Below are 26,807 nucleotides of genomic sequence, written 5' to 3'. Positions count from 1 at the left end.
CAGGAGAGGCAGGGGGGGAAGGGCCCTCCCGGAGGAGGAGAGGAGCAGAGGGCAACTGCCCCACCCACTCGGACCCAGAGGCAGGGGATATCAAAGAGAGGCAAGCGGGAGAGATCCTCAGGGAAGAGGGGGAGAGGAGCGGAGGGCGACTGCCTGGCCCACTTGGGCCAGGGAGTCTGTGGTTGGGGGGAGCCTGCTGAGCTAGAAGGACAGTCCCCTGCCCTCCAAGGACCCCCCCTCTCCCCAACCACATTGGTCCTGGCGGCATAGGAGGGAGGCCGGGGAGATCAGAAGAGGCAGGCAGGAGGGGGCCTCCAGGACCGGAAGACCAGGAGAGGAGAGGAAGGGGTTTCGCAGGCCCACTCGAGCCCTGAAGCCTGCTGGGCTCCCACCTGAGGTCCCCTGCCCACTGACACCAGGGGTACGGGACACGCCTGGGTCCCTTCTGTTCCTTGAGCCTAAGCCCCACCCCTCGCAGCCCCCAGGGCCTTTTCCATCCCTGTGGATCCTAAACATAGGCCGCGCACACCACCCAAACCTCACCCTTGCCTAGGCCTGACCCTCCACAGCCAAGATCTTCCCCACAACTTTTCCTTTCTTTCCTTCTTTCTTTTTTTTCTTTTCCCTCCTCCTGTTTTTTACTACTGTGGTACTGATGTACCTTCCGGTTGTTGATTCATCTATAGTTTTATTTTTCTATTCTTTGTAACATATCTGTTTGTTTCCCACTCTAACTTTGTTTTTTACTTTGTTATTGTTCTCTATTTTTCCTCTTTTTCTTTGTTTTTTTTGCCACCCCACACAGCTTTCAGGATCTTGGTTCATGAGCCGGGGGTTGGGCTGAAGCTCCGGCAGTGGGAACATTGAGTCCAAACCACTGGACTAACAAGAGAACCTCAGACCCCAGGGAATATTCATCAGAGTGAGGTCTCAGGGAGGTCCTCATCTCAGCACCAAGACCCAGCTATATCCAACAATTTAGAAACTCCAATGTTCGAAACCTCAGGCCAAACAACCAGTAAGACAGGAACACAATCCCACTAATTAAAAAAAAAAAAAAGACAGCAAAAAATGTCACAGATGTAGGAGCAAAGTAAAAACCTAACAGACCAAATAAATGAAGAGGAAATAGGTAACCTACCTGAAAAAGAATTCAGATTAATGACAGTAAAGATGCTCCAGAATCTCAGAAATAGAGGAGCTGATTGAGAAAACACAAGAAATGCTTAACAAGACCTAGAAGAACTAAAGAACAAACAGAGATGAACAACACAATAACTGAAATGAAAAATACACTACAAGGAATCAATAACATAATAAACGAGGCAGAAAAACAAATAAGTGAGCTGGAAGACAGAATGGTGGAAATAACTGCCGAGAAGCAGAAAAAACACAAAAGAATGAAAAGAATCGAAGACAATCTCAGAGACCTCTGGTACAACACTAAATGCACCAACATTAGAATTACAGGGGTCCCAGAAGAAGTAGAGAAAAAGAGGACACACGGGAAGATGGCGGAAGAGTAAGAGGCGGTGATTACCTTCCTCCCCAGATACATCAGAAATACATCTACACGTGGAACTGCTCCTATAGAACACCTACTAAACGCTGGCAGAAGACCTCAGACCTCCCAAAAGGCAAGAAACTCCCCACGTACCTGGGTAGGGCAAAAGAAAAAAGAATAAACAGAGACAAAAGAATAGGGACGGGACCTGCACCAGTGGGAGGGAACTGTGAAGGAGGAAAGCTTGCCACACACTAGGAAGCCCCTTCGCGGGCGGAGACTGTGAGTCGTGGAGGGGGGAAGCTTTGGAGCCGCGGAGAAGAGCACAACTACAGGGGTGCGGAGGGCAAAGCGGACAGATTCCCGAACGGAGAATCAGAGCCGACTGGCACTCACCAGCCCGAGAGGCTTGTCTGCTCACCCGCCGGGGCGGGCGGGGCTGGGAGCTGAGGCTCAGGCTTCAATGGGATCGCAGGGAGAGGACTGAGGTTGGCAGCGTGAACACAGCCTGAAGGGGGCTACTGCACCGCAGTTAGCCGGGAGGGAGTATGGGAAAAGGTCTGGAGCTGCGGAAGAGGCAAGAAACTTATTCTTCCCTCTTTGTTTCCTGCTGCGTGAGGAGAGGGGATAAAGAGCGCTGCTTAAAGGAGCTTCAGAGACCGGCGCGAGCTGCGGTTATCAGCACGGACCCCAGAGACGGGCATGAGACGCTAAGGCTTCTGCTGCAGCCACCAAGAAGCCTGTGAGCAAACACAGGTCACTATCCACACCGCCCCTCCCAGGAGCCTGTGCAGCTGGCCACTGCCAGGGTCTCGTGATCCAGGGACAACTTCCCCGGGAGAATTCACAGCGCGCGTCAGGCTGCTGCAACGTCACGCCGGCCTCTGCCGCCACAGGCTCACCCCACATCCGTACCCCTCCCTCCCCCCGGCCTGAGTGAGCCAGAGCCCCCGAATCAGCGGCTCCTTTAACCCCATCCTGTCTGAGCGAAAAACGGACACGCTCAGGCGACCTACACGCAGAGGCGGGGCCAAATCCAAACCTGAACCCCGGGAGCTAGGTGAACAAAGAAAGGGAAATCTCTCCCAGCAGCCTCAGAAGCAGCGGATTAAAGCTCCACAATCAACTTGATGTACCCTGCATCTGTGGAATACCTGAATAGACATCATCCCAAATTGAGGAGGTGGACTTTGGGAGTAAGATATATTATTTTTTCCCCTTTTCATCTTTTTCTGAGTCTGGGTGTGTATATGTCTGTGTGAGATTTTGTCTGTATAGCTTTGCTTTCACCATTTGTCCTAGGATTCTGTTCGTCCATTCTTTTTATCTTTTTTTTTTTTACCTTTTAAAATTTTATTCATAATATTTTTTATTTTAATAACTTTATTTTATTTTATTCTCTTTCTTTCTCTGTATTTTTTCTTCCTTTTATTCTGAGCCGTGTGGATGAAAGGCTCTTGGCGCTCCAGCCCCGAGTCAGTGCTGTGCCTCTCAGGTGAGAGAGCCAACTTCAGGACACTGGTCCACAAGAGACCTCCCAGCTCCACGTAATATCAAACAGCGAAAATCTCCCAGAGATCTCCATCTCAACACCAACACCCAGCTTCATTCAACGACCAGCAAGCTACAGAGCTGGACAGCCTATGCCAAACAACTAGCAAGACAGGAACACAGCCCCATCCATTAGCAGAGAGGCTGCCTAAAATCATAATAAGTCCACAGACACCCCAAAACACACCACCAGATGTGGACCTGCCCACCAGAAAGACAAGATCCAGCCTCATCCACCAGAACACAGGCACTAGTCCCCTCCACAAAGAAGCCTACACAACCCACTGAACCAACCTTAGCCACTGGGGACAGACACCAAAAACAACGGGAACTACGAACATGCAGCCTGCAAAAAGGAGACCCCAAACACAGTAAGATAAGCAAAATGAGAAGACAGAGAAACACACAGCAGATGAAGGACCAAGGTAAAAACCCACCACATCTAACAAATGAAGAGGAAATAGGCAGTCTACCTGAAAAAGAATTCAGAATAATGACAGTAAAGATGATACAAAATCATGGAAATAGAATAGAGAAAATGCAAGAAACATTAAACAAGGACCTAGAAGAACTAAAGAGGAAACAAGCAATGATGAGCAACACAATAAATGAAATTAAAAATACTCTAGATGGGATCAATAGCAGAATAATTGAGGCAGAAGAACAGATAAGTGACCTGGAAGATAAAATAGTAGCAATAACTAATACAGAGCAGAATAAAGAAAAAAGAATGAAAAGAACTGAGGACAGTCTCAGAGACCTCTGGGACATTAAACACACCAACATTCAAATTATAGGGGTCCCAGAAGAAGAGAAAAAGAAAGGGAGAAAATATTAGAAGAGATTATAGTTGAAAACTTCCCTAATATGGGAAAGGAAATAGCTAATCAACTCCAGAAAGCACAGAGAGTCCCATGCAGGATAAATCTAAAGAGAAACACGCCAAGACATTAATCAAACTATCAAAAATTAAATACAAAGAAAACATATTAACAGCAGCAAGGGAAAAACAACAAATAACACACAAGGGAAGCCCCATAAGCTTAACAGATATACAGACTGCCAAAAACACATGAAAGAATGCTCAACATCATTAATTATTACAGAAATGCAAATCAAAACTACAATGAGATATCATCTAACACCGGTCTGAATGGCCATCTCAATAAATCTATAAACAATAAATGCTGGAGAGGGTGTGGAGAAAAGGGAACCTTCATACACTGTTGGTGGGAATGCAAATTGATACAGCCACGATGGAGAACAGTACGGAGGTTCATCAAAAAACTAAAATAGAATTACCATACGACCCAGCAATCCCACACTGGGCATATACCCTGAGAAAACCATAATTCAGAAAGAGTCAGGTACCAAAATGTTCATTGCAGCTCTTTTTACAATAGCCAGGACATGGAAGCAACCTAATTGTCCATCGACAGATGAATGGATAAAAAAGATGTGGCATATATATAGAATGGAATATTACTCAGCTATAAAAAGAAACAAAATTGAGCTATTGGTAGTGAGGTGGATGGACCTAGAGTCTGTCATACAGAGTGAAGTAAGTCAGAAAGAGAAAAACAAATACCGTATGCTAACACATATATATGGAATCTAAGGGAAAAAAAAGGTCATGAAGAACCTTGGGGTAAGACGGGAATAAAGACACAGATCTACCAGAGAATGGACTTGAGGATGTGGGGAGGGGGAAGGGTAAGCTGTGACAAAGTGAGAGGGTGGCATGGACATATATACACTACCAAACGTACAATAGCTAGTGGGAAGCAGCCACATAGCACAGGGAGATCAGCTCGGTGGTTTGTGACCACCTAGAGGGCTGGGATAGGGAGGGTGGGAGGGAGACACAAGAGGAAAGGGATAGTATGTATATGTATAACTGATCCACTTTGTTATAAAGCAGAAACTAACACACCATTGTAAAGCAATTATACTCCAATAAAGATGTTAAAAAAAATGAATAGAGAAAGGTTGGAAAAAGAAAAAAAGAAGAAGAGAAAAAGAGAGGGTCTGAGAAAATATTTGAAGAGACTGTAGTCAAAAACTTCCCTAACATGTGAAAGGAAACAGTCACTCAAGTCCAGGAAACATAGCGAGTACCATACAGGATAAACCCCTGGAAAAACACACCAAGACACATATAATCAAACTATCAAAAATTAAATACAAACAAAAAATATTAAAAGCAGCAAGGGAAAAACAAAAAATAACATATAAAGGAATCCCCATAAGGTTATCATCTGATTTTTCAGCAGAAACTACGCAGGCCAGAAGGGAGTGGCAGGATAGATATACTTAAAGTGATGAACCAGAAAAACCTACAACCAAGATTACTCTAACCAGAAAGGATCTCTTTCAGATTCAATGGAGAAATCAAAAGCTTTTCAAACAAGCAATAGCTAAGAGAATTCCGCACCACCAAACCAGCTTTACAACAAATGCTAAAGAAACTTCTCCAGGCAGGAAACACAAGAGAAGAAAAAGACCCACAAAAACAAACCCAAAACAATTAAGAAAATGGTAATAGGAACATACATATCAATAATAACCTTGAACATAAATGGATTAAATGCCCCAACCAAAAGACAAAGACTGGATGAATGGATCAAAAACAAGACCCATGTATATGCTGTCTGCAAGAGACCCACTTCAGACCTAGGGAAACATACAGACTGAAAGGGGATGGAAATCAAAAGAAAGCTGGAGTAGCAATACTCATATCAGATAAAATAGACGTTTAAAATAAAGACTGTTACAAGAGATAAGGAGGGACACTACATAATGATCAAAGGATCAATCCAAAAAGAAGATATAACAATTATACATGTCTATGCTCCCAACATAGGAGGACCTCAATACGTAAGGCAAATGCTAACAACCATGAAAAGAGATATCGACAGTAAGACAATAACAGTAGGGGACTTTAACACCTCACTTACACCAACGGACAGATCATCCAAATAGAAAATAAATAAGGAAACACAAGCTTTAAATGACACAATAGACCAGATAGATTTAATTGATATTTATAGAACATTCCACCCAAAAGTGGCAGAATACACCTTCTTCTCAAGCGCACATGGAACATTCTCCAGAACAGATCACATCTTGGGTCACAAATCAAGTCTCAGAAAACTTAAGAATATTGAAATCGTATAAAGCATCTTTTCTGACCACACACTATGAGATTGGAAATCAACTACAGGAAAAAAAACTGTAAAAAACACATATATATGGAGGCTAAACAGTGCACTACTAAATAACCAAGAGATCACTGAAGAAATCGAAGAAGAAATTTTAAAAAACATAGAAACAAATGACAATGAAAACACGCCAACGCAAAACCTATGGGACGCAGCAAAAGCAGTTCTAAGAGGGAAGTTTAAAGCAATTCAATCTCACCTCAAGAAACAAGAAAAATCTCAAATAAACAATCTAACCCTACACTTAAAACAACTAGAGAAAGAAGAACAAAGAAAACCCGAAGTCAGTAGAAGGAAAGAAATCATAAAGATCAGAGCAGAAATAAATGAAATAGAAAAGAAGAAAACAATAGCAAAGATCAATGAAACTAAAAGCTGGTTCTTTGAAAAGATAAACAAAATTGATAAACCTTTAACCAGACTCATCAAGAAAAAAAGGAAGGATGCAAATCAATAAAATTAGGAATGAAAAAGAAGAAATCACAACTGACACCACAGAAATACAAAGGATTATAAGAGACTACTACAAACAACTATATGCCAATAAAATGGACAACCATGAAGAAATGGACAAATTCTTGGCAAGGTACAATTTTCCAAGACTGAACCAGAAAGAATTAGAAAATATAAACAGACCTAACACAAGTAATGAAATTGAAACTGTAATTAAAACTCTTCCAACAAACAAAAGTCCAGGACCAGATGGCTTCACAGGCGAATTCTATCAAACGTTTAGAGAAGCGCTAACACAAATCCTTCTCAAACTGTTCCAAAAACTTGCAGAGGGAGAAACTCCCAAATTCATTCTATGAAGTCACCGTCACCCTGGTACCAAAACCGGAAAAAGATATCACAAAAAAAAAGAGAATTACAGACCAGTATCACTGATGAACATAGATGCAAAAATCCTGAAGAAAATACTAGCAAACAGAATCCAACAACACATTAAAAGGATCATACACCATGATCAAGTGGGATTTATCCCAGGGATGCAAGGATTCTTCAACATACGCAAATCAATCAATGTGATACACCACATTAATAAATTAAGGAATAAAAACCATATGATCATCGCAACAGACGCAGAATAAGCTTTTGACAAAATTCAACACCATTTATGACAAAAAACTCTCCAGAAAGTGGGCATAAAGGGAATCTACCTCAACAAAATAAAGGCCATATATGACAAACCCACAGCAAGCATCATACTCAATGGTGAAACACTGAAAGCATTTCCTCTGAGATCAGGAATAAGACAAGGAAGTCCACTCTCACCACTCTTATTCAACATAGTTTTGGAAGTCCTAGCCATGGCAATCAGAGAAGAAAAAGAAATAAAAGGAATACAAACTGGAAAGGAAGAAGTAAAACTGTCACTGTTTGCAGTTGACATGATACTATACATAGAGAATCCTAAAGATACCACCAGAAAACTACCAGAACTAATCAATGAATTTGGTAAGGTTGCAAGATACAAAATTAATGCACAGAAATATCTGGCATTCCTATACACCAACAATGAAAAATCAGAAAGAGAAATTAAGGAAACACTCCCATTTACCATTGCAACAAAAAGAATAAAATACCTAGGAATAAACCTGCCTAAGGAGGCAAAAGACTTGTACTCAGAAAACTATAAAACACTGATGAAAGAAATCAAAGATGACATAAACAGTCGGAGAGGTATACCATGTTCTTCAATTGGAAGAATCAATATTGTGAAAATGACTATACTACCCGAAGAAATCCACAGACTCAATACAATCCCTATCAAACAACCAATGGCATTTTTCAGGTTTTTATTTTAAAGAAAAGGGCATGGCTCTTCATGGCATATGCTTTCCCATCTGTCTAGTCTTCTGATTAATGATCCCAGGAGATGAACAACACCTCTTCACATATACTGGAAGGGTGTTTATATGCAGGTAGAAGAAAATTATAAGAGTATTTTATATTAAAAATGCAAGCTTTCTTTCAAGTGAGCATTTTAAATTTCCCTATTTCACTTCAGGAATTTCACCTTTACCCTTCCACAAGTAAATGGATTTTTCATCATCTCCAACTGCTACCAGGTTTTAAAAAAAAAAAAAAAAACGGTGAAAGTACTGCTCTTTGACCAGCAACAATAATATAAAGACTTGGTGACCATGGCAAAATTATACTAATTACTACAGTCTAGCTGGGCATCTTCAAATTGAGTCTCTCAGAAGTACTTTACTACCATAAACTGACTCAATTATGGCAATTTTAATTTCATATTCTTGTAGTTCCTTTTTTCCATTTTTTTCCTCTTGTAACTTTGCTGATCTTTAAAAAGGGCACTGTCACCTTTGGTCAGATCTTTTTTAATGCTATATTTGTAACATTCTCTTGAAGCTTGAAATTAAAATTTCTTTTCCTACCAATTTAGTCCCTTCCCACTTGGCAAACATCTTTTTTGATTCTTGCATCTCTAATGGAGCTGAAAATTAATATGACTTTTTTGCTTAATTCTTTGATTATGCAAAAGAATCATCAATGAAGTTAGCATGGTTCTTTCTGTATAGTAGCCCAGAGTTATCATAAAAGCCTTACCTTACATTTCTATAGCACCTCATCTCCCAGAGGACCACAGAACACTTCACCAACTACACTCAGAGGACACACCTCCATACTGCTCATTGGCAGCTGTCCATAGGCGAAATGCATGCTCTGATTAACTAGCATTTACTCGAAAGAATACCATAATAGCAGCTTTAATGATTCTAAAGAAAGACTTAACACTCAAAGAGGGTAATTACACACAAAAGATATTACTGAAAGAAGTGGAGTTAATTTACAGCAAATGTGGTTCACTTATAGCAAGATATGAAAGAAAACCTTCTTAATAAGGATAAGAAAACCAAAATGAAAAATCAAACTGTAAAATCTTTTCTTCCAAAGAACTAAGGGCAGCTTTTGGATAGTTTTGGCTTAACCTACTATCAAATTTGTCACCATTCTTCCAAAAGTACTGTCACACCCACAATAAAAATGATGCCCATGAGCGAGCATCGTTATCTAGTAACAAAACCATGATAGTCTCCATTATTACCGGTTTCTCGTGCCAACATTATTTCATGCCCCTTACTTGGAACCCCAAGCTAATCTGTCTAACCAACAGAAACCCTGGGGATGATCTAACTGCCATCCAGTGTAAGAGAGGATGAACTGGTCTCCTAGGAATGCAGCAGTCTTTCAAATCGTCACCGTAACAAAGTTTTATGAGCCCTTTGCTACGTGGCTTTTAAATCTACAAAGTTCATCACATTTAAAAAGCATTTAAAATGGAATCCTAAATCAACGGATATGTGACTGGGTATAGCTACTACTCATTCATTCAAGAAATACTAATTAGCTGCATACTGCACATAAGAAGCAGTGCCAGATTCTGAGGTGGGGCTGGGGTGGGGCCACAATTAATAAATAATAGTCCCATCCCTTCTCTCAAAAGGCTTACAGACTAGTTGAGAAAAAGGAATTAAAAACTGGGTGGGAAAGCACTGTGAGAAACTGAATGACGTGTAGGAAATGGTCTTCCAGAGGATTTTTATCTGATTGAGAAGGAAAGATGCAGATTCAGAAGAGAAAAGATATACTGGGCTGGCCAAAAAGTTCATTCAGGTTTTTTGTGAGACTGTACAGGAAAACACAAATGAACTTTTTGGCCAACCCAATATAACTATGAGACATGTGGAATGAGTAGTAAAACAAGAAGAGCAGTGAATTTTTGAAAAGAAATGCTCAGTGAATGCTTCCAGAGGAGATAAGATAGAGCAGACTGGAGTATATTAGAGAAGGTATTCAGGGATGGCAGCAAAGACAGTGGGAAAGATGTGCAGTATCAACAAGTACTAGTGTGAGAAAGGACAGTGTCATATTTGGAGGACAAAGAGAAAAACTAATTTAATTAGGACACAGCATTTCTAAAGGAAGAGAGTAAACTAAACGGAAAAATAGGCTTTGTCCAAATTGTGGAAGCATTTGAATGACAACGAAAAAAAAAAGCCTCATCCAACAACCTAATTAATACAGGGAAACACAGACCATTTGTAATAAACCTAAATTTCAATTTGCATTTCCAATTTACTTCTTTGATTATATAATGATGCTACTACGAAGACTGGCACATACATCACCACCCTACCTTAAGGAGTCAAGCTTTTCTTCAGGAGCCCTTAGTCATCCAAAATCTTGGAGTTATCACATTTTTACAGGACAAAGGAAGAGTCCACAGTCATCTAGCCTGCTGAATATGCTTTTTCCTTATATGAAAATCCTAGGAGGAACAGGAAGTATAGGACTGGTATTCACTCCTGCGGCTCTTCTACTTCCAGAGCACCCCAGGGAGGCCACCTTGCAACCCTACCGGGTTATTAGGTGTCTTTGAAGACCACCACCATAATAATCCACACACACAGTAGCCCACTCTATCAAAATTATCTGCCTTCGGTAAGGCACCCTACTGACCCTACTGGTGCTCTATCCCAAACAGAGGGGAGTAATTCTGTAAGATGAGGCTGGGTTGTTGCTGGGTCAACCACAGGGCAATGAATCTCCAGTTTAGCTTATGTCAATCAGCAGAGCATCTAAAATGTGCCTGGGTGGAGAAAAACAAGAGGTGGTTATTCCTTTCTGATCACAGCAGGTGAACAGATCATCAACCAGGGCCCAGAATCAGAGAAGAAAGAAAGAAAAAAGCCTGTGGGGATATTCACTCTATTTCCCGACTGATACACATTCAATTCTGTCAGGATCAAATGGCCAATGAAATTCAACCCCACTTTCCTAAGGGACTATTCTGTGACCCAACGGTTTTCACTGTAGAAATATTCCCTGACATTTCAGTTTACATTCTGTATTTCTTGATTTCTTTCTGCTGTGCTCATCTTACTATTGTGGAAAGTAAACCATCCCTTTATTTCATATTTGAATTTTTTAAAATTACTGTAAAGTCTCACCCCTCACTGTTCCCAAGTTTATCATCTGCGTTTGAATTTTCACTTAAACGCACCTGACCTACATTATCCATTTTGACTTTTGTATTCCTTTTCCCACCAGAGCAGACACTGCCATACTCGTTGATCACCTGGTAAAAACACGGTTGACAATAAACAAGTAGTTAATTTTACTTTGCAGCCCTTTTTGATGATCTGCTCTCTGTGAAAATGCTTGAGTAACCCCCCAAAAGTGCTCTGTATTAAACCAATGACAACTATTGAGGAGTCGTAACTCCGAGTGACTAACTTTACAATGACGCTATTTCTTCAGTTTCATCCTATCTCTGAAAAGGTTAACATCTCTTTGCTTCCGTGCCTGTTCCTCAACAGGCCAGTTCTCCAAAATGCACTGAGACTTGCCTCATCTTGAGTCCTTCATCGCTGCAGATGCTCGGCTTCGGATTCCCACCCATTCGTCTTTCTTTCTGGCGTACACGTGCCTGACACTCAAGGCAGCAACCCAGATGCTGCCTCACCAGAACAGGGGAGACAGGGATGATCAGCCCCAGCTCCATGAGGAGAAGCTGTTTCGTGCAGCACAGCCGAAAATAGCGCTGGCCTTTTCCATTGCCATATCACGCTGCTAACACACAGCTAATGTGCTGTCATTTATCACCCCCGTGAGACTGGCGACTGCGTGCTGAGCATCCGTCATCTGCTGTAGTTCACTGGGCGGCAGCCCTCATTTTCCTTAGATGGAATCATATCGAAGCAGTGAATTTTGTTGTCATGGCTCACTTTGTATTTTTTAAATCCTTCAAAGCTTTTAGGTAGCTAATCAAAAAAGGTTCGTGCCACTCACTACTGTGTCCCTTTGGCAACACCAACAAATACTTCTGGGAAGACCAGAACTACTAAAAAGAATAAATAAATCTGCACCTTTGAATGCTAGAAAATTTGCTATATGATCTTAAGGATAAAAAAATTAAAATAATTTTGAAGAAAATTCCCCTGCGAAGGGCCCAGGTTTTATCAACACCTGATTGTATTACAGGTATAGATCTGGCAGCAAAACTGTAATCTAAAAATGTACATAAAACATAGGTGGTGAATGGGATGCTGTTAAACAGTTTGAGAGAGATCTCTGAGTAACAGTTTCTTAAGATCCTTTAAGTTAGGAAAGACTTTTTTATGGCTATATATAATTTCTGTGGCTTCCCATTAACCACCTTCCCTGGAGTTCTAGTGGCGATGAGAGAAGAAACAGGAGAGCGTATCAGGAAACCCTTGGTGTCACCATCACGGACAAGTTCTCCGTCATGATTTGGCCATGGGGTAAGCTAATACAGGGATTGTGAGGGAAATAAACCTCAAATCACCTCAACTCCAAGGTCTTTTGCTAATGGCTGGCCCAGTGTATTCTTGCCCTGCTTGCTCTGCTTCTTCCCTTCCTTTGAGGCTCACTTCCATATCTGTTAAAACAGGCTTTTATTCCCTCTCCAAGGTGCCTGTCCACATCCCCTAAGGAATGGTCAACTCCAGAAAGCCACCATCCCTAACCTGAACAGCACTTGGGTCCTGCTCACAAATTTGCTGCCGTGTCACCCACATATAATGGAAAGATGGAGAAGCAAAGAAAGGCAAAGCATGGCGTCACTGTAAGAAGCTCCAGTCTCTAGAGACTATAAAATATGTTGCTTGTGGCAACAATGCAGAGCTGATTAAACTGATGAACTACCGAAGGAAAGTAGCCCTCGCTTCACTTGTACACTCATGAGTTTCTGAGCTGGTCCATTTGTATAGCTTCAGCTATTACGCTCAGGCAGATAGATGATCCCTAAATTTCTATCTCCTGCCCTACCCTCTCCCCTAGCCTCCAGTGCTCCATCTCTAGTTGCCTGTAACACAATTCTATGGGGATATTCTGCCAATACCTCAAATTTAACAGGCACAAAGCACCATCTTCCTGATCCTAATAACTACGCAGGCTCAAAACTTCACCCTGACTTACGGCTCTCCATTTATTAGAGTAAATGGTAAAAGGTTCTGAAAATTTATTCTTCTTTCAAATTCTCTCTAATCTCAGTCCTCTTTCTTTTCACTGCCCCTGCCCTAGTCTAGCCCTTCCTTCCTGTATTGACTGAACTTGACTTCTAATCGGTATCTCTCCATCCACTTCCTTCTCCACCAATTCATTCTGCACGCTGTTGCCAGATTAAACATCCTAAATATATTACTTTCATCATTTCACTCTTCTACTGAAAAAGCATAACAGCTACTATCATCTATGAAGTAATCATGCCCTCCCCAAAACAATTTAAATCTGATTAAGCCTCTTGACCTAAGTTGGGGACATCGATAAATAGCAAATGACACAATGGGGAAGCAATCAACAAAAGCCAGAATGTGGGAAATTACTATAGGACAAATGGTCTGGCTTCTTCAGTAAATAAATTTCAAGAGGTAAAAATGAGATGCAGGGGAACTTACACATTAAAATAGTTTTAAGAAACTTACCAAACACACTGAGGTATTTAAACCTTATTTGAATCCTGATTCAGACAAACTGTAAAAAATACACAATTATGACATTTGAGATAACTGGAAATGTGAACCCTGACTGGATATTTCACAGTAAGAAAACTATGCTTTTAGGTATGATCATGGTTTTTAAAAGGAGACCTTATCTTTCAGAGATTCACATTGGAATATAGGTGAAACAATATGCTCTCTAGGATTTTTTTTTTAAATAAGGGAAAGGGAAATGGGCAGGGGTAGAAACGAGACAATAGTACTATAAATTGGTAACATCAGAAAGTGAATTTGGACAATGGGTGCATAGGGGTTCATTATACATTTCTATGTATTTCTGAACACGTTTGAAATTTTCTGTAATAAAATAAAAACAAAAAAAACGTTACGGCAGCCCACAGCCAAAAGAGGCAAGCCCAATCTCTTATTCAAAGATCTCCCTGGCACCCAAAACTATTCAATCTTATTTTGGTAACACTTCCCCCCCAGAAAAAAGCTAACCAAAAAAACCTCCATTCTTCCCAGCTCTCTATAATACTATGTGTATTACATATTCAACCCTAACCATGTTAGGGTGTGCCAAGTCTCTCCTTGTCCATGAACTCAAATACTTTAACGCATTCTGACCTTGTTCTTCTATGATCTCCTCTGAAATTTATTCCTGGGACCATAAACAGCCCTGTATTATTGTTGGTTATGTTTTTGTCTTAACTCCCTGCAAGGTTAAAATAATTTCATAAATGCCTTTTACATATACATCTTAAAAAAGAAATACCTTTTCTCCTTAGTTAAAAACAACAACAAATTTCCATTAATATAAATCTGAAAAACTCATACAGGTAATAAATAGGGGTGGGGAGAGAAGAAACAAAGAAAACAACTCTTTTCTTAATAAAAAGACAATCATTAAGATTCTGATATAACTGTTTCCAGTCCAAAAACTTCTTGAATGAAAAAATATATTTTTCAATGTTCTCAACTACTCAAGTCAGAAACAGGAATTACCTATGTTTGCTGTCTTTGGGCTGCTAACTCTAAATAAAGTTGAATCAAAATCTCTAAATGGAGACTAATTACAGCACAGTCATTTGGATTTTCTTTTCCCTTTAACGTATGTATATATTAAAGCATTTCCCATCTTATGGCACTTTAACATGCTATCATCGTTTGCTATATGTCATAGAACACACACTCCCTCCTAAACATGCCACAGTGATGCATCTTTCTAAATAAAACTAAACTCACTTTTTGTAAATTTCTCCCACCCCTTAAGACTGTCTTCTAATAGTCTTGGTTTTAATATGACCAAGCCTGTAATACTTGCTCATCGTAGCTCTTAACCAGATTGTGCATTAGAATCAGTTGGAATCCTACTGAAAGAGGCTTTTCAGATGTGGGATCCACAGGTAATTCTGACTGGGAGGAAGGGAGGAAGAAAGGAAGGCTCAGTGACAACTAATAGCTGTGACTACCAAAATATTCAGAACATTCAGATGATCTAATCTGAAGCCACTGCGAAAACATAAATAATTTTCTTGTTCCTATGGGGTAAAGCAAAGGCTTAAACCAATTTTAGTGCATTTAACAAAATATCTGGCATCTTAGAACTGGAAAACCCAACTCTCTATTCAGTGACTGCTATTCTTTGAAACATGAAATCCTCAATTTTCACAATTTGAAAATATGTATACATATATAGGTGTAAATACACTACTTTATATACATACACTTAGTAAAATGCCTAGTGAGACATATTCCTCAACGCAGAGTCCTTATTTTAAAATTATGAGAACTAAGGTCATTTCAACTAAATGAATCACCTACAAGTATCACAGATTCTCAAGTGAAATGTCAAGACGTCAAAGTCCAAGCCAAAGTAGGTGTGTAAATCACTGACTTAAACATTTAAAAAGAAAGCTAGGGGGACTTCCCTGGTGGCACAGTGGCCAAGAATCTGCCTGCCAATGCAGGGGCCACGGGTTCGAGCCCTGGTCCAGGAAGATTCCCACATGCCGCGAAGCAACTAAGCCCGTGCGCCACAACTACTGAGTCTGTGCTCTAGAGCCCACAAGCCACAACTACTGAGCCTGTGTGCCACGATTACTGAAGCCCGCGTGCCTAGAGCCCATGCTCCGCAACAAGAGAAGCCACCGCAGTAAGAAGCCTGCGCACTGCAAGGAAGAGTAGCCCCTGCTTGCCGCAACTAGAGAAAGCCCGCATGCAGCAACAAAGACTCAGTGCAGCCAAAAATAAAAAAATAATAATAATGATAATAAAATAAAATACATTTATAAATTTAAAAAAAGAAAGCAAGCTAGGGCAAGCTGAGTTCTACATTTGACTCTTTGGTGCTATAACCATGATTTAAAACTCTTATCTCAGTTTCTCCAGCTCTAAAATGGGAACAATATGACGAACGGTAAAAACAGAAAGGACAAAGGGATTCATAAGATGCAAGAAATCATTTTAGTCCTTGAGTCTAAAGTGACAGATAAGTGAAATTACTTAAGAATTTCACAAATTCACTTGAACCAAGTAACTCCATGAAAGAGCTGTATTTTCCTAAATGTATTGTAAATGGTCTTTGTTTTAATATGATTAAAATGGTAAGATTTGCTGAGCCTGATAATCATTTAAATATTCTCTAACCAATTAAGATCAATAGGCAAGGGGCTTCCCTGGTGGCGCAGTGGCTGAGAATTCGCCTGCCAATGCAGGGGACACGGGTTCGAGCCCTGGTCCAGGAAGATCCCACATGCTGCAGAGCAACTACGCCTGTGCGCCACAACTACTGAGCCTGCACTCTGGAGCCCGTGAGTCACAGCGACTGAGCCCGTGTGCCACAACTACTGAAGCCCACATACCTAGAGCCCGTGCTTCACAACAAGAGAAGCCACCGCAATGAGAAGCCCGCACACTGCAACAAAGAGTAGCCCCTGCTAGCCACAACTAGAAAAAGCCCACGCGCAGCAACGAAGACCCAATGCAGCCAAAAAAATTTTTTAAATAAATAAATTAAAATAAGAAAAAAAAAGATCAGTAGGCAAGAATAAAACCTTGATTTTTATCTTGTGACAAAGACCCAGCAACAATAATCTAATGCCAGTGTCTGATGAATTATTCTAAAAGCAAACTTACAAACCTTACAATGTTGTGGTGGAGTAAAGATTGCCAAGAATTCCTTGCTACTCTTCCCACTGAATGGACTCTATTTTCCCTCCACTTTGACCAATAGAATGTGGCAGATGTGACACCATGTAATATACAAGGCAGGGCCTTAAGGGGTCATCAGCCTCCACCTTGACCTTTTTGACTGCTCCGGACTGGAAGCCAGCATTGATGTAAGAAGTCCAACTACCCTGAGACTGTCATGCTATGAGGTCCTACGGAGAGAGAGAGAAAGCTTCTAACGCAGCCCAGCCTTTAGCTGAAGTAGCCAAGTGAATGTTCTCAGTTGACGCCATGTAAAGTAGAAGCACCACCCTGCTGAGCCCTGAGTGAATTTCTGACTCATAAAACTGAGAGCAAATAGAAGCCATGAAGTTGGAGTAATGTGGTGTGCAGCAACAGACCATCAAACCAAAAGAACTATAGCTATACTCAAGAACTTAGGCAACCTCGCAAATTACTTGCACAGTCAGAATAGGTTTAAAAGAGAAAGAACGTTTTTTTTAAAAGTATTATCAATTCAGGAAGATATCATCATTTTTGCTCTAAAATCTTCTCAGGTAGGCAAGAGCAGTATCAGTGAAGCAATGCCAGTTGCTTTAATTTCACTCAAATCATATAATGATACTCTACCTCACACTATCCCACCTATTATCATTAATCATCACCACTTAATTATGGCCTCTTGGTTACTAGTAACCCCCTTGCTTGGGCCCAGGTGCACCAAACCTTGATAAGCACACAGCCTCCTTAAGGACTAAGGCCGTTTAAATCACCAGGGGCAGTACAAATCTGCCTTGGCTTTCAGTGGTCCACCCTCCAGTATCTCAGACAAAACCAGACAAAGAGAGGGACTTCCCTGGTGGTACAGTGGTTAAAAATCCTCCTGCCAGTGCAAGGGACACGGGTTCGAGCCCTGGTCCAGGAAGATCCCACATGCCGCGGAGCAACTAAGCCCGTGCGCCACAACTACTGAGCCTGTGCTCTAGAGCCCGTGCTCTGCAACGAGAGAAGACACTGCAATGAGAAGCCCGCGCGCCGCAACAAAGAGTAGCCCCCGCTCGCCACAACTAGAGAAAGCCCGCACACAGCAACGAAGACCCAACGCAACCAAAAATAAATAAAATAAAATAATTTAAAAAAAAAAAACAACAGACAAAGAGAAAAGCTTTGGAGGTGGTGGACTGTAAGGAAGCCCTGTCATTTCTACCCTTGGGTCCTCTAGATCAAGACCCAATCAGACCCAAGCAGATACTTCCTGGGCAATTAGAAATTTAAGGAGAGCAGACTTTCCACCAAATCCACCTAATTCTGGGGCATCAGCCACCGAGCTACTATTTTTTAAAGTTTGGCCCAGTGTATTAAGATATCCATGACATTCACCACAACTTTCACTGGGCCTCAGACACCCTAGCACTCTGACTTGCGCAACTGCCACACGTGCACGGGGAGCCAGAGGAATCTCCTCGGCTGCCCATCATTTCCTGCTTTAAGTAGTGAACATAAAACAACCTACAGAGAGTCCTGATGCTATAGAAGCTGACTTCAATTTAGAGGAAGATTTCTACTTTAACTTTCACATGTTCACTTAATTCTATGCATTGGGCAGCATACTATCCACTGACCAGACAGAACAAAAAATCGAGGAGCAAGCACCTTCCTAGAGACTCAGTGGCCTGGCCGACAACATGACTCTAATATGCCACCCCAAACAGAGGCTATCAAAAAGTGTTAAAGGTTGAGAAATGAAGAAAAACTATTTCTGCAAGAATAATCGCACAAGTTATCTGGCCTAGAATACAGCAAAAAAAAAAAAAGCTAGTTTTACTTTGAGGAATGGAATCCTCAGCTAACCAAAATATCACATGAAACAAAAGCTAAGAATAACCTAGTTTCAGACCTGAATTCAAAATAGAAATTGCATCTGTCTCCTTGAAAAACTCCTCTAGGTCATGGATCAGTACCAATAAGATTTGTGGATTTTCTTACCTGACAGCAAACTTCAAGTTCTCTCTGCATGAGGTTAATTTTATCACTATTTAGACATTTAAGTGGCAGTTAACACAAGTAAAATGATTTTCCATTCTGTCTCTGTTAAGCTCCAGAAAGAGAGATCAGGGCACTAAAAAGTGAAGTGACTTGTGGTGTCACTGTCAGTGGTTCAACAGTGTAATTACAACCCACAGCCTCCATCTGTAGAATACTACTTAGCACACTCAGGGTTACACACTTAAGCCGACAATGGCTAAACAGGCAGTTTGGCTTTGAAAAGAGATGTGAATAAAAAAATGAGATTTTTTTTCGGAATCATAACACCTGAAAGATAGGTTTGTTCAAAGTGATCCTCTTATTTCCTCTGTTATGTTAAATCCCACAAGAAATGGAGCATTTTGTGTTTCTAGTGTACCTCGGTCTTAACACACTTAAAAATGTGCAGCCAACGGTATGACAGGCATGTCACCAAGTAGGTGACATTTCGGAAGGTGCTGTTTGCTACTCAGAAGGGCAAAAACATGCATTTCTATTATCACAGTTCTAAAGCGTGTGTAAAACTGAAAAGGGAGTTCAATGGTGTGTGGTCACAGGGATGACACCAGCAGAAAACTCTGACACCCTGTTACTATGATAGCGACAGCCGTGTCTCCACACACGGCTGTCTCCAGACACAAACACACCGAGACAAATGAGCCTTCCAGCTACAGGATGGATTCTGCCTGCCAGGGACAGCCCAGGTTCCAGTGGAGAAAAGCTGCCGAAGTCTCTACGTGATCAAAAATTATTTTCTTTCCCAAGATTCAGTAAACAAAAGAGCATTTCCATTTTTCAGCAAGAAACATTTTCAATTCAAAGAAACACTGAAATTCGAAGCCTAAACACCTGTAGCTCCATTCAGCATATGATCCCATCACCTTCATACATGCTGGTACATGCTAACCGCAGGCGTCTATTGTTCTCAACTATGTCTGTTCTCCAGAAAAGATTTTAACCTAAAGAGCATTCCACCAACAAGTATCAGAAAACTAAATTGGCCCTAAGCATAAACCTCTGCATGCAAACTTAAACCAAAAGTCTTCTTTTCTAAGCCCTCCACGTTGGCAAACATTCTCCTGTGCTACTTCCCATGCCAGCTGGCTAACACTGAGGTAAAAACACACACTCTTGCCCACGCCCCTCACGTCACCAGAGTGAGCTCTCTATCTTGTGTTCAGCTTTATTCCTCAATACTTAGCACATAGTTCGCCCCAATAACTTAACACTAAAATATCAGTCATACTGGAAACCAGCATGACACGTTGACTACGTGGTTTTATATATTTTCCAAAAGACTCCCTAAAGGTTTACAAATCCTTCCCTCTTCTTTGTATTCCTCTAACATGCTCCATGAAAGCCTGTGATTTGTTCTACTATTAGACAATATCTCAAGTAATATAACCCACAGACTCTCCACTAGCCTACACACTAGTTTCCTTGCCTTAGCCTCCAGCCTCTACACCCAATCCTTTTCAGTGCTACCATATTAATCCTACTTCATCTCACCACATGCCAATCCAAATCCAAAATGGCCCAGTATCACCTAAAGAAAGGGTCCTCAAACTTGAGCGTGCATACGAATCACGTGACGGGCTTATTAAAATACAGATTGTATGGCCTCACTCCTTGAGTTTTTGAATCAGTAACTATGAAGTAGGAACACAAATTTCTTTTTTAACATGCTCCTTGGTAACACTAATGCTGCTGGTCCAGGAAACATACTTTGAGACCACTGACCCAAAGCAACAGTTCCCAATTACAGGATCCCAAACAAATTATCAGAATCATCTTAGGAGCTAAAAAAACAAAAAACAACAGCAGCAACCAAAAAACCCACAAAATCCAGTCCTTATCCACAGTGATCCTTAATCAGAAGGTCAAGGATGGGACTAGGAATCAATCCAGAGGTAAACCTAATGCATACTCAGCTTCAGGAACCATTAGCCTAAAGACAAACCACAATCCCCTTAGATGACACTTAAGGGCTTCCACAACCTGAACCCAAACCTACCTATCTGACCTTACCTTCTAGTGCACAAAATAAACCCTCAGTTACAGCTGAACCATTCTTTTCTTACTTATCCGTGAATATCCTTGTCCATTCATTCCTTCTGTGCCACTTACCAGTATCTCACTTGCCATTCCAGCTGTCTAGAATGCCATTTGCATCTTCTCTACCTCTGCAAAACCTCCAAGGATCAGCTCTTCAACAATCCTGAACACCGTTTTTGGTCCATTTAACATGTTTCAGGATGATTATATGACACACTGTGCCAACTACCATTCTTACATTTAGCAACATTAGACCATTTGTGTGTCTGTGTCACTGCATATCCAGTTTATTAATGGGTATATAACCTAATATCACACTGTAAGAAATCTGTAAGTAATCTGTAACCTGAAAGAATTTTTTAAGGAACTAGAAAATACAGAAAACTAAAACCGATTTAAAAATTGTATAACAATTTTTTTTTTTAATGTTGAGCCTTCTTTTAATTTATTTATTTTTATTTTTGGCTGTGTTGCGTCTTCGTTTCTGTGCAAGGGCTTTCTCTAGTTGTGGCAAGCGGGGGCTACTCTTCATCGTGGTGTGCGGGCCTCTCACTATCGCGTCCTGTCTTGTTGCGGAGCACAGGCGCCAGACTCGCAGGCTCTGTAGTTGTGGCTCACGGGCCTAGTTGCTCCGTGGCATGTGGGATCTTCCCAGACCAGGGCTCGAACCCGTGTCCCCTGCATTAGCAGGCAGATTCTCAACCACTGTACCACCAGGGAAGCCCAATTTTTATTACATAATAGTAATAATTTAAAATATGTAGATGACCTCTTACTTTAAAATGCTTTATTCTTGAATCTGTGGATTAATAAAGATGAGTATAATAGAGAGCTAAGAAACAATCAACCAGAGATTAATTCAAGTCATGACTAATATCACTCTTCCACTACATGTCTAAGAAAACACAAACTGGGGGCAGAAAAGTAGAAAAGTAAGAGGAGGAGAAAAATGGAGGAAAAGGAAGAAAGGAAAAAAGCAAAGAACACTGTCATATCTTGACCTCAAAACAAGTAAACATAATACATGAAATGAAATGTTATTTCTACGTTAGACCCATCACCTTGTACTATTAGATCAGTTTTAGTTTTATGTTCTTTATCTGTCAAATAGCTTATGCCAACAGTATATGTACACATTAACATGAAATGGCAACAGTATTGCCAAGTGTATGATTTGGGGACTACAAGTTACTCAGAGATTTAACACACAGTTGATGCCTCTTTAGTGTCTTAAATACATCTTAAGGGTGAAGGGAGTGGGGAATGGGAAGTGATTTCTAATGGATACAAACAGGGACTTCCCTGGTGGCATGGTGGATAAGACTCCATGCTCCTAATGCAGGGGGACCGGGTTCGATCCCTGGTCAGGGAACTAGATCCCACATGCATGCCACAACTAAGAGTTAGCATGCCATAACTAGGGGGCCCACATGCCGCAACTAAGGAGCCAGAGAGCCACAACTAGGACCCGGCACAACCAAATAAATAAATATTTAATGGATACAAACAAGGTTTCTTTTTAAGGTGATGAAAATTTTATAAAATCATATCATGGTGATGGTTGCACAACTCCATAAATATACTAAAAAGCATTGAAATCTATACCTTAAACAGGTAAACCTTGTGGCAGGTACATTAAATCTCAATAAAGCTCTTTAAATAAACAAATGAATAACTCATTCCATAATATGGAAGATAGGCTCCCCAATCATCTTTTGAAATGACATGTGTGAAAGGTATATCTCATTTAATAAGCCAGAAACATACTTTCATTTTTTCATTTCAAGTTAATGTCTGATGGAACTTAAAGTTCCTTAGTTTATTATAAACATTTTTAATATGAGATAATGGGTTTTGTTTTCAGAAGTGTAGGAATTATATACATTTGACAAATCCAAAGTAAGTAGGGCTAAGTAAGGCATATCTTACTTTGTTCATAACCATAATTAATTCTTCATAAATCCTATAAATAGGATCCTAGTAGATTCAAAAGTTGTTTTAAACTTAGAACATTAGTCTTATTCAAATATCAGATATCAAAAACTTATTCATAAAGCATTTTATAACCTTGTGACAACAGGATTACATAGTCTATAACATACTTCCTAGGGCTTAACGTATTCAGGTTTTAAATGCCATAAGTACTGATACAAATAATTCCATTTGATAATATTATATTCTAATACTGTCCAATACATTTGCATAACACAAATATTTTTATTAGTATTTCATGGTACATCTCTTTCCATTCATATACTTTTAATCTGTCTATATCTTTATGTTTAAAATCTCTTAAGCCCAAAATGAGGAACTTGAATTAAAAGATGGGGATATATTCTTCAAAATGCCACTGTTATAATAAAAGGTAAAGAAAAGCTATGGAAATGTTCAAGCTTAAAGGAAACTAAAGAGGCATGAAAAGCAGATACAGTATCTAATGCTAGACTGGATTTTCTACTGGAGGAGCAAAAAAAAAAAAAACTGCCCTAAAGAACATTACTGGGTCAATCAACAAAACTAGGAAATAGAAAATAGATAACAGAGAAAACACACACAAGTGCATATATAGAGAAAGAAAACAATTGATAAAGTAACAAAATGCTAACAGCAGTTGAATTTGAATTAAGAGTTATATGGGCACCCTTTGTACTATTCTTACCTTTCTAAAAGTTTGAAGTTATTTTAAAATTTCAGAAAAACAACATAAAACATATCTCTTGTAAACAGTATGGTTGGGTTTTTCTTTTTTTAAACCAATCTGACAAACTCTGCCTTTAAATTGAAGTGTCTAGTCCATTTACATTTAATGTAATTACTTACATGGGCAGTATAAGTCTAACATGTTGCTATTTGTTTTCTATTCATCCTATCTTTGTTTTGTACTTTATCTTTTCTTTCTTCATTGTTCTTTTTTCTTCCTTTCCTGCTTTTTTCTTTTGGATTAATCAAATATTTGTTCACTATTCAGTTTTATGCCCTTTACTAGCTTTTCAGCTATACATCTATTTTACAATTTAATGTTTGCTCTAGGGATTATAATATGCATCCTTAACTTACCACAGTTTACCTTAAACATTGTATCTCTTCATGTATAATGTAAGAAACTTACAGCAGTAGAGTTTCATTTACCCTATTCCCATCTTTTGAGCAATTATTGTCATACATTTTACTTCAAAATATATTATAAAACTCACATATATTACTATTGGTTTTGCTTTAAACAAAAATTAAGAAATGAGAAAAATATATTTTATTTTTGCCCACATATTTACCACTTCTGGACTTCCTTATATTTTCCTGTAGATGAGTTACCATCTGGTATTGTTTTCCTTTAGCCTGAAAAACTTTCTTTAACATTTCTTTAAGTGCAGGGCCAGTGAAAACAAATTCTTTCAGCTTTAGTTAATGTGAAAACGTCACTATTTCACCTTCATTTCAAATGATTTTTTCAGTGAATATAAAATTCTAGATTGACAATTTTTGTATTTTATAGCACTTTCAAGATGACATACATCAATTTCTGGCTTGTATTGTTTCTGATGAGACATTAGTGAACATCTTTATCACTGGTTCCCTGTAGGCAATGCACTCTTTTTCCTCTGGCTATATTTAAGATTTTTTTCTTTGCTTTTCAGCTACCTTATGATAATGTGTCTAGATATAGTTTTCTTTGTGTTAAACTTCCTTGGATTTGTTGAACTTCTTGATCTGTGGGTTTATGTTTTTCAACAAATTTAGAAATTTGGGGTCATTGTTTCTTCCAATAATTAACTGCCCCAATCTCTCTCCCTGCTCTCCCTCTGTAGTTCCAACCACACAAATGTTAGACAGCATGATACTGTCCCACAGGACATTATGGCTGTGCTCATTTTTCTTTTCAGTCTATTTTCTCCCTGTACTTTAGTTTAGATTGGTTTTGATTGATTTTTCTTCAAGTTTTCTAATCGTTTCTTATACAGCATGCAATCTGTTGCTAAATCCATCTGGTAAATTTTTCATTTCAGATATTTTCATCAAATTTTTAAAATTCTGGTTATTAGTTACATTTTTCTGCTTTTTTGCAAGTATAATAATCGTATGCTGCACAACGTGGATGCTTCATTATTGAGATACTAGATTATATTACTTTATTTACAGGTGGATCAGACTAATACTGTAGAGACTTGGTTTGGGGCTTTGTTACATGAAATTACAGTATCACGTACACTATGGCTAGAACAGCCCAATTCCTAAAACATCTGAGGTCACATATGAAAGCACAGGATGTTCACTAAGTTCTCCCCACACTGGCTGGTCTGAATTCCAACGTTTCTGAGCATTTGGCAACTTCTGCAATTTCCATTCAGCTCACAGTCCCACAGTAGCTATATTCTGCCTTGGAGTGGGTGAAACTTCACATCTGACCAAAGGCTCAACACTACTCTTTTCATATTTCTGGGGTTCCTTCTCTCTGCAATTCCCTCTCCTTCAGTATCCTAACCCACAAACTGCAGCTGCCTCCGCACCCCTGAACCCTGAACTCTGCTTCATCTACTACTTAGAGCCTGCTGACGTTTGTTCACTTTCCTATGTCATAGTTTGAAAGTGTCCCCAGAGAAGGAGCTGGGATGTATGTGAAAGTGACCTCATGTATTCTCTTCTCTCAACTGATGATGCTGATCGCCTGAGTCCACCCAGTTTTCAAGTTAATTATGGTAGGAGGTAACCACATCATGGACAGAACCAGAAGTCCTTAATTCTAACTATTTTTGAAATAGCTTTAAAATCTATTATCTTATTTCATCATTAAAATAAACATGTAACCTGAAAAGCATATATTTCCATGACAGATTAGCAAACCAAGATATAAAATCTTAAATAACCAGTTTCCAAGCAATAAAGATATTTTATTCAACACACAAATATTCATCAAGCACCTACTATGGGCACGTGGTAATTGACGTAGCAGCAAAACAAACTCATGGAATATAGTTGCAACCTATATTCTTTCTACTGAACCATCAATAAAGCACACAGACTGTATCCCAAAAACTGTCTAATGAATGAATAATCAGGAATCAATCAATCCACCAAAAGCATGCCTATACTCTCAAAAATAACTACAATCTACATACATGATTTATTTTTTTCCTGCAAAGAATCCTATTTGCCATGCAAATAATTTCATTTCTACACAGTTATATTTTTCAATTCCCTATATATACTTAATGTTTTTCCTATTAGTAGATACTGTCTAACCAAGTCACTTCTATATAGCTATGTCAAATTTGCTTCAGCTAACTCTTAATCGTATTTCTCATTTTCGTCTGGCCATATCAAATATATTTTCCTGGCGCATGGAGAGAAAACATAATAAAATTTCTAAATACCCCCTCTGCAGCATCATACCAAACAGTAATATCATTCCTCCGATCTTCAACAGATCACTCAAGGTGGTACATTTATACCTTACAGGTTTATCTTCATCTCTTAAAATAAGCTCTTGACCTGTCTTTTACCCCAACATATGCAAGAGCTGACTGTAAGAAAATGGTCATAAACTTAAGCTACATATGTTTAGATCCTTGATTGCTACGTATTGAGAATCTCCTAATTTTAAAGCCTGGCCAAAAGAAGTTTGTTTAAAAGGTCTTTTGAAAATGATAGAAGTTCATAACATCAGCAAGCATCACCTTTAAATAGGAACACTACATTCTCACTGCTTATGATTAAGAGAATATTTTAGGTGGCTGATTTTTTTATGTTCCTACCTGTTATTCCGAATCAAGATGGGCACCCTCTGTAAAAGGA

At 39.6% G+C, this 26,807-nt stretch overlaps 1 protein-coding gene and 1 long non-coding RNA gene across 2 annotated transcripts in view; both read right to left on the bottom strand.

Annotated features, from left to right (window-relative positions):
• Positions 1 to 26,807, bottom strand: part of EXOC4 (exocyst complex component 4) — an 817,730-nt gene that overhangs the window by 671,140 nt on the left and 119,783 nt on the right. The window lies entirely within an intron of this gene.
• Positions 479 to 26,807, bottom strand: LOC141279574 (uncharacterized). Its single transcript, XR_012334079.1, has 2 exons — positions 10,765 to 26,807; positions 479 to 10,573 (listed from the first exon to the last, which is right to left on the bottom strand). It is a non-coding gene; the product is annotated as an uncharacterized lncRNA (long non-coding RNA).

Source organism: Tursiops truncatus, chromosome 9 (assembly GCF_011762595.2).
Source record: "Tursiops truncatus isolate mTurTru1 chromosome 9, mTurTru1.mat.Y, whole genome shotgun sequence".
Classification (NCBI taxonomy): domain Eukaryota; kingdom Metazoa; phylum Chordata; class Mammalia; order Artiodactyla; family Delphinidae; genus Tursiops; species Tursiops truncatus.
The sequence above is the reverse complement of the archived record's forward strand: the minus strand, read 5'-3'. Positions and strand labels throughout refer to the sequence as shown.